A 9,316-nucleotide genomic window follows, 5' to 3' on the forward strand; every position below is an offset into this window, starting at 1 on the left:
TGAAAATGAAATAATTGCTGAAATTATAGGCAATTCTACAGGGTGGAGTCACTCCAGACAAACACACACAATTGTCCTTACCACAGTAATGACTTTGGCTCTGCACAGGCGAGGCCACTCTGGAGTCACAGGTGAGAACCCAGTGAGCACCAAACAAAAAAGCTAAAAGGTACTCCTGCCAACCCCATCGTCATTCCTAAGGTAATACAGGGTAAAAATGAAGAGAACAAGTGGTGGTAAGGCCACACACTATTGCTCCTTTTTGATGGAACAAAAGGGGGTGAAAGAGAGCTTAAATAATTCCCAGTATAGCTGCTAAATGTATGTCACAGCAGCACGGATTTTCTGACTCCCATCTTGCACTTTCACCATTCATACAAGCTTCTTTGTTTAAAAACTTCAAAAACATGTTACTTCAAGTATGTTTATTGGTAGGCAGGCTTCTATTTCACCCTGGTCAAATTCCAAACTGAATAATTATAGCCTGTCTGCTGAAAACTCCCACCACAATTTCATTTGGCTCTACTGTTCTAAACTACTATGCAGAATAGCTGCATGCTAAACAGATTCCCTGTAAAAATGGGCAAAGCAATTACACATGCCAGCAAAAAGGTTCCCTAATGTCTTTGAAAGTTTGGAAAGCACTTCAGATTTTACCTGAGTGGAAGAGGGATTCAACAACAAAAGATGTGATGTATGCTGAAGCATACGTGTATAAAAACACATGTACTGAACTTACCAAATACACTTGCAAGACACAGTCTACATGAAAGCTATGTTTTAGGAAAAAAAAAAAGCCCACCACAATTAATCATTTGTATTTGAATAGAGGAGGGAAAAATCAGAAAAACACATGCTTTTCATTATTTTCTCATTGTCTTCTCTACAAAGATTCATGGACTTCTGTCTCTGTAGAAAGCCACTACTATACCCATACCCCTCTGTGAATTTCATACAAGTCACACACTTTCCCAAGAAATTGTCTGCTCTAACCTTTATTGATAGGTGTCACAATATTTCACAGTAAAAAGCCACAGCATGTGTTGTAAATAGGAATAAGATTTGGTTTTGAAGATATTTTGCTTTTTTATAATAGACTGGCAATTCCATTAAATGAAGCAGACTGAAGTTCACTGCTTCTGTATGGCTTATCAAGCTGAACAAGTGAACTGGATATAAGCATCTCCACTGCTTTTATCAAGACGTGAAATTGAGCAATAAAGTAAATTTTGGTGATGAGAAGATAGATTGTGGATGGCCTTTTGGTATGGCATCAGCTGAAGGAAAAGGGCTTTTCAGTTATTCATCCTCAGGAACCTAAATAGGAAATCTCACCCTCAGCTTTTACTCTTGGTTGCCTGCTCCCTTGACAATATCTGTGCACACAATGCAGTCATTCTCTTCCAGCTGATGAACTCCAGGTATATCTATGTCAAACAGCAAAGTATTTTGATTGCAACATAGGCCTTTGAACTAAAGCTTCAGAGGAATGTTGACACAGAACTAACAATGCTTAGCAATTAGCTTAAGTGCTCTCCCACTGAAATGTAATCACCATGCGAAATAAACCAGCTCCTACTCTGGAGAGCAAAGAGAAGGTGATTTTGGCCAGAAGTCACCTCCTCACTGGGGAGGACTAAAAGTGACACATTTGCCCTCTGGGTACTAAGTGTCAATGAGCCCTTCCCAGCTCCCGTCAGCGAAAGTCTCCTGGCATGTTGGTGATGGGGTGGGACCTCTTGTGGACAGACGTCTAAATAAAACTAGGAGACCTAGAAATATTGAGTAAAACTGGTTTGCTCAGGCATCCTGGAAATATCCTGAGCCTGTAGGCATGTCAGCATTTGAGGGGGAAGCCAGCAGTACTGCAGTTCTCAGAGTGGTTCCTAAGGAACACAAGACTGGAAATTAGGTCTGGGCCTGCACAGAAAGGAGGGTTCAAAGTACCTGGGGCATCCATGGCTGAATAACAAGCTGGTGAGTAATCAGCTGGAGGATCCTTCACTGCATTTTGTTACACTGCTTCCTTTCTTACAAACCTAGGGGCTTGAAATTATTAATAATTTGTTTCAATATCTCTAATTGTATAAATATATTTTTAATCCATTATTTCCTTCTTCACTGTCCCTAGCTTTTTTTTTTTTCCTGGTCAATAATTTGTGGTCAAAGCTATGTGGGTTTTTTTCAACAGAAAAGCACTGAATATTTCAGTCTTCCCCCTATTTTGTCCATTAGTTGCTTAGTTCCCCATAAATAATGGAACTGCATCTTCTCTAATCATTCTCTTACTTCTAACACAAGGTTATTGATTAATAAAGCTGTGGCTGCATAACAACCTTTTCAGGACGATAAATGTTCTGTATTTCTCGGCATTCTATAAAATTTTAAATTGCTCTAAGCAGAATTTTTCAGCCATTTTGTATTCACCTTGTAGTTCAGTAGAAGTTGCCATATTTCTTGAGTTTGCTTGTAAGAACGTCATGTGAGGCCATAAGAAAAGCTGCAATAAAGCCAAGGTAGTGTACAGCTTCAACTGCTCCTTCTTTAAAAAAAACTTTTTCCATCCTGATCTACAATGAAAATCTACAATGTTCTAATGCTTGTGAACACCTAAAGTGAAGTGCCCAAAAAGAACACAGTTTTAAAAGTGATCCAAACCAGACCTAAGAGGACCCCTGAATTACAGCACTCCCCACAGCTTCCACCTCTTACCAAACATGTAGTACAAGTGCTTGGAGCCTTTGCTTTCCTCAGTGCTTTTAAAAATATAGTTCTCTTTTTTAAGATGGCTGTCATTAGTGGTAACAAACTCCCAAACAAATCAAATTAAACAGAGACTATCAGAGAGAAGTGCAGCAAATCTAGACTGCGACCTTGGTATTTGTAAATATGCCAATAAACCTACCTACCATCAGCCTGGCTGTGCAGAACTGGCATCATAGAATTTAGGACTGTACACGAGAATATGTCCTACCTGCTCCTGTGCAATATCCGATTATGTGACTCTCATGCGTGAATGTGTCTGTTCATGTGGGTATTTGGGGCTGGTCCTGTTTAACATCTTTATTAATGATCTGGGCGTGGGGATCGAGTGTACCCTCAGTAAACTTGCAGGTGACACTAAGCTGGGTGGTAATTTTGATCTGCTTGAGGGTAGGAAGGCTCTACAGAGAGACCTGGATGGACTCAATCAATGGGCTAATTACCGATGCATGAGATTCAATAAGGCCAAGTGCCAGATCCTGCACTTGGGTCACAGCAATCCCACACAGAGCTACAGGCTGAGTGAGGAGCGGGTTGAGAGCTGTTCAGCAGAAAGGGACCTGGGGGTCTGTTTGACCGCTGGCTCCATATGAGAGAGCAGTGTGCCCAGGTAGCCAAGAAGCCTAATGGCATCTTGGCCTGTATCAAGAATATTGTGACCAGCAGGTCTAGGGCAGTGATCATCCCCTGTACTCAGCACTGGTGAGGCCACACCTCAAGCACTGTGTTCAGTTCTGGACCCCTCACTTTAAAAAGGACATTGAGATACTGGAGTGTGTCCAGCAAAGGGTAACAAGACTCATGAAAGGTCTTATGAGGAGTGGCTGAGGGAGCTGGGCTTATTTAGTCTCAAGAAGAGGAGGCTCAAGGGGGAACTCATATCTCTCTACAGCTGCCTGAAAGGAGGTTGTAGTGAGGTGGGACTGGTCGCTTCTACCGTGCCTGCAGTGAGAGGACTAGAGGAAATGTCCTTAAGCTGAGACAAGGGAGATTCAGATTAGATATTAGAAAAAAAATTGTCACTGGAATAGATTTCCCAGGGCAGTAATGGTGTTGCCATCCCAGAAAGTGTTTAATAGGCATCTGGATCTGGCTCTGGGTGATATGTTTAGTGATTTAGGGGTTACAGAGGCAGTACTGGGTTGACAGTTCAACTGTATAATCTTAAAGGTCTCTTTCAACCTTGATGATTCTATGATGAATCTGTGATATTTGTACCCCTCCAACATAGTGTTTTCCTCAGTGACACTGGGTTAAGGAAGCAGCTGGGGAACTGAGGCACAGGGAAAAATGCAGCATGTCCATGGCCTCACTGGCTAAAACCAAGTGGGCAGGCACTGCAGTCTGGCCTCACAGTGCACTCAGCCAGCACTTCCCCAAATGGCCCAAACAGTTTCAGTAGTTGCTCCATTCCATTATTTGTGTCCAGCAGTTAAGTTTGGAAGGTTGCTGCTGCCATGACCGGCTCCTAAACTCCATCAGGCCAGTGTTCACATTGTTCCTTCACAGCCTAAATACCAAGTTGTGTTAAATGGTCCTTAAATCTAAGTACATTTGAAACTGCCTACAGCTGTTTCATTTTCAATTCCTCCTGATTTCTCTGCTCTCCATACTCATTTTGATTTATTGTTTTCCTTCATTATTTTTCCAGTCTATGTGGGTCCCTGCAATTGAATAATTATCCTATCGTCATTCTCCGGGTTGTCTTCAAATTCATTCTAAATCTTATCCTGCTAAACAACCAATTCTCTTTTCTCCTCTCTCCTGTACTGCTGTCCTCTACTTTACCTTGTGTTTATTCGCTTTGACTTGCTTTCTTTTTATGTTTCAAGCTCTCCAAGCAAGGACAATACCTGCATGCATAAAATGCATCATAATTCTATGATGCCATTTAAGAAATAGGAATATAAAAAGAAGGTTGTTTTAACAATCAAAATAAGCACATGTGCTTAAATGTCTACTGTAAAAAAGAAACAAGTAGATTTATGGTAAGACCTCATGCCAGCACCTAACTGGCTCATCTTTTCCTTCCCCCAGCTAAGCAGGCAATGAACAGACAAGGCAACTGCTTTTTTCAGAGGCAGAGTGAAGGCAATGGCTTTGGGAGGCAGAGATGTGCACTCACTGACATATGACTTGACTGAAAAGCAAGCTGAGAGATGTGCTGTTTTGGATTATGCTTTTTAGTTCACTTTATTGTTATCAATGCTAATCTTTGGAGGAGCAAGGGAACAGTTGCTGTCTGTTCTACTTTGCTTGCCCAACCATCCACATGAGCCCTCATAGCTTGTTTTCCAGGCAGAGACCCCACAGCACCTCTGCTTCCAAATTTTACTGTGAAAAATTACTTTTAATACAAAAGAGTGTGTTAACCACAAGTACATCGTTGGGATTGACAGGTTGATTTTGAATCTGCTACCTTTTGAGAGTGACATTTATTACGATTAATCCATGGGACATTTCTCCCAATATGCACTTTTAAGCATCAAAACCAAACACATCTGTCTTCTTGTCAATAAATTTATGTCAGTAGAATGAAAAAGACTTGAAATTCTGGTAAGTGAAAACTTTCTGGTGGACTGGTTACCTGCATATTTTCAGTGCTACTGTATCTCAAATTTCCGCATAAACAAATCACAATTATTTTTCCTGTAGAATAATCTATTTTTTTTTTAATCCAACAATGCTTCAGCACTTCTTCCTTCAATCTAGATGATCCTTAATTTTGTTTCTAGGAGATACTCCTTGAAATAGTGGTTGTCTGAAGTGGTAGAATTATCACATACTTTAAATGTCAGCTCTGCTAAAATTATGCAATTAGATCCTGACTGATGTGGCTTTCTAAGAATCAAGTCTAAAATTTAACCCTAAAAGAGTCTTTGTCCAAGAATTCCACACTAATGAAGAACACTATGGCAGGATAAATAATTTACTGACTAATACAAGTGCCTCTGAACACTACAAAATTAACTTTAAAGAAATGTAAGAAATACCTTTGGAGTTGCAGAAAGTTTTGTTCCAAATTTCACTGCATAGGTTAAGTAAAAAAAAATGTCTCCAGGCAGAGAATTCAAGATCAAGTCCCTGGTATTTCTCAACAAAATCAGATGAAGCAAAACATTAAAGGCAGACCTGCAAATCTTCCTGTGAAATGCACAGGAATTAAAAAGCCTGTTTGCCTGAAGGAATAGTAAGTGAAAAAGCAATTGCAAGTCACACTACAAAACAACTAGACCTGCAATCATGTGCTATTTAATTGCATGTTTTGGAGCCTTGTATACACTCACAAGCCCTGTCTCTGGGATCCTAAGTGCTAGGTCAAAAACACTGAAGCCACAGAATGCAAATATCTGGATAAAAGTAAAGCTATTCAGCACGCTTAAATCAATTTGGAAAAAACAGTGGCTTTGGACCAGTAGATATTGTAAGACAGATATTATTTGTGGTCCTGCAGTCTTTGGCTTTCCCACTGCTGCCCATAATTGTTTTATCCAGTTTTTCTGTCCCTTACTTCAGTAAAAGGCCATTTTCCCTGTCTGATTATTGTTTTATTTAAATGCAAATTTTGGATCAGTCTCTTGTCTCCTTGGATGTTTACTAGAACTGGAACACTCACCTTAAATATACATCATATCACACATTCAAATTTGGATTTGGCTATTTGGCTAAAGTCCAGTGCCTGGTGGGAAAACCTAACCCCATTAACCCCACTAGCCACAGGTATAGCTTTTTGTTTTGTTATCAGCCATGAGCTTGCTATTTGCATACAGCTTCTGCCCATCACAGTCCAGTTTGAAGTCAGGTGGGGGTACTGGATCTTCCAGATTTCTAGGGAAGAAGCCCACTATGGCAATGCACAAGGGTGAAATGCACAATGGTCATGGGAAGTCCAGCAATCCATGTGGGTGAGCACATGTAGAACAGAGCAAGGCAATGAATGAAGATAAGTGAGTCAAGAACAATTCCATCCTTCCTTGCTGTGACAATCTTGACTGAATCCTAGCAAGACAAAGACTATTTATAATTTCTGATTTTCAGTAGTACTCTGTGTGTTACTTGCAGAGCATCTTGGCTTCCCCTTTGCAAAAAGGCAGTTTGCCACCATCAGGAAAGAAGGGGCATCCAGAAGAATTGCTGTGGCACTACGGGGGAGCACGTGCCCATGCAGATGAAGTGGCATTTCAGTTCAACACCTTTACACTTCAGTGACACGTCTAGGCTGATTCCACAAGAAAGAGCCAAAGCAGTCTGGCAACAGTCCTGCTAAGAAATTCTCACTGTGTGTCTTTTACACCTTTTTTTTTTTTTTTATCTGTGTTGGGCCTTAAGCACTTTGCCTAAAGGGTGGTCTCATATTAACAGCCATTCTCCTCCAGAACCCAGCTGGGCAGCCTGCACTTTTCCTCTCCTTCCACAGTGTCTCTGGGCAGGATGCAGTACATCTCCCTCCTTAGAGCCATATGTGCTGCCCCCTCCAGCCTTTTGACACCATGCAAGAATAGAGAAAAGGGAGAGTGCCTACATCTGTTCTGGTATGCCGAGATTTTTAGTAGTGTCTGAACTACAAAGTAAGGCTGAATGGTGGTACTTCGAGAGTTTTGTATGTTTTATGCGCAGCAGTTGACCCTTTAATATGTGTTTGAGCTGCAGTACAATTTAAAAGCAGAAATGTTGTGGACATCCTATCATGCTATTTAGAATCATGAGCTTCAAATTCAACTATTTGAATTTTTTCTCCTGGTCTGCAAAGGGATGCAAGAAATATTGTAGGTTACCATTAATTTCTAAACCTGCAATGGATTTTTTTTTGTGAAATATACATTGAAAAGCAAAGCATTTTGGCCCATCCATGTTTTAAATTTCAAAAGTAATGTTTTGGCATTTAGAACATAATAAATTCTAGGATAGTTAGCTACAGTTGGAAGGAAACATAAAATGCTGCAGTTACCACAGTCGTATTAACTCAGCTACACTGTATGCATATAACTCTGCTCATCATGAATGGATGCAACAAGAGAGACTTGATTTCACTTCCAGTGAAAGGGCAGTGAGGAGGAAAGCATTAATGAAAAGATTGCCAGTATTTCTTGGAACTGGTACTTGTGCATCCACGTTGAAGTGACTTTGTCCTAGGAATGCCAAGATAACTTTGAAGAGATTTAGTATTCACTAAATGACAATACTCAGACAACTAACATCACTGATATATTGTTTTATGTTAGAAAAACTCTCCATGATCTGAATTGTCTTTTTGAGCTTGATTTCATCTTCTAGTCCACAGAATCATAGAATCATTAGGTTGGAAAATACTGCTAAGATCATCAAGTCCAAGCCTTTACCCAGCACTGCCAAGTTCACCACTAAACCATGTTCCTATACCTCAGTGGTGACTCAACCATTTCCCTGGGCAGCCTTTTCCATTGCTTGACAACTCTTTCTGTGAATGAATTTTTCCTAATATTGAATCTAAACCTCCCCACCCCCATGTCAGCATAACTTAAGGCAATTTCCTTTTGTTCTTTTGCTTGCTACTTGGAAAAAGACACTGATCCCTATCTCACTGCAACCTCCTTTCAGGTAGTTGTAGAGATCAATAAGGTCTCCCTTGAGCCTTCTTTTCTCCAAGTTAAACAACATCAGCTTCCTCAGCCACTCTTCACAAGATCCCATGTATCTCACAGTATCCTTCTGGACAAACTGTCCGGCCCACAGCTGGATAAACACATCATATGGTGGATGAGCAATTGGCTCATGGTCGAGCACAGAGGGTAACAGAGAATCAAGTAACATCAGATTGCTGACCTGTCACTAGTGGGGTTCTGCAGGGCTCCATTTTAGGCCCTGTGCCCCTCAACATTTTCATAAAATATTTGGACATAGGACTGGAAGGGATACTGAGCAAGTTTGCAGATGACACAAAATCTGGGGGAGCTGTTGACTCCATCAAACACAGGGAACCCTACAGAGAGACCTCGACAAATTGTAGGACTGGGCAATCACCAAACATATGCAGTTCAACAAGGGAAAGTGCTGGATTCTGCACCTGGGGTGGGGCCACCCCAGATACATACAGACTGGGGAACGAGATGCTGGAAAGCAGTGCCATGGAAAGCGACCTGAGGGTCTTGATCGATGGCAAGATGAATATGAGTCAGAAGTGTCCTGGCAGCCAGGAGGGCCAACCGTGTCCTGGGGGGCATCATCGCCAGCTGGTCGAGGGAGGTGACTGCCCTGCTCTTCTCTGCACTGGTGCAGCCTCACCTTGAATATTGTGTGCTGTTTTGGTCACTGCAATGTAAGAAAGATATTAAGCTATGAGAGAGTGTCCAAAGGAGGACAACGAAGATGGTGAAGGGCCTTGAGGGGAAGCCATAGGAGGAGCGGCTGAGGTCACTTGGTCTGTTCAGCCTGGAGGAGTCTCCTTCATTGCAGTCTACAACTTTTTGTGAAGGGAGGAGGAGGGACAGGCACTGGTATCTTCTCTGTGGTGACCAGTGACAGGACCTGTGGGAATGGCCTGAAGTTGTGTCAGGGGAGGTTTAGGTTGTATATT

This window comes from Pseudopipra pipra, chromosome 5, assembly GCF_036250125.1.
Source record: "Pseudopipra pipra isolate bDixPip1 chromosome 5, bDixPip1.hap1, whole genome shotgun sequence".
NCBI classification, from domain to species: domain Eukaryota; kingdom Metazoa; phylum Chordata; class Aves; order Passeriformes; family Pipridae; genus Pseudopipra; species Pseudopipra pipra.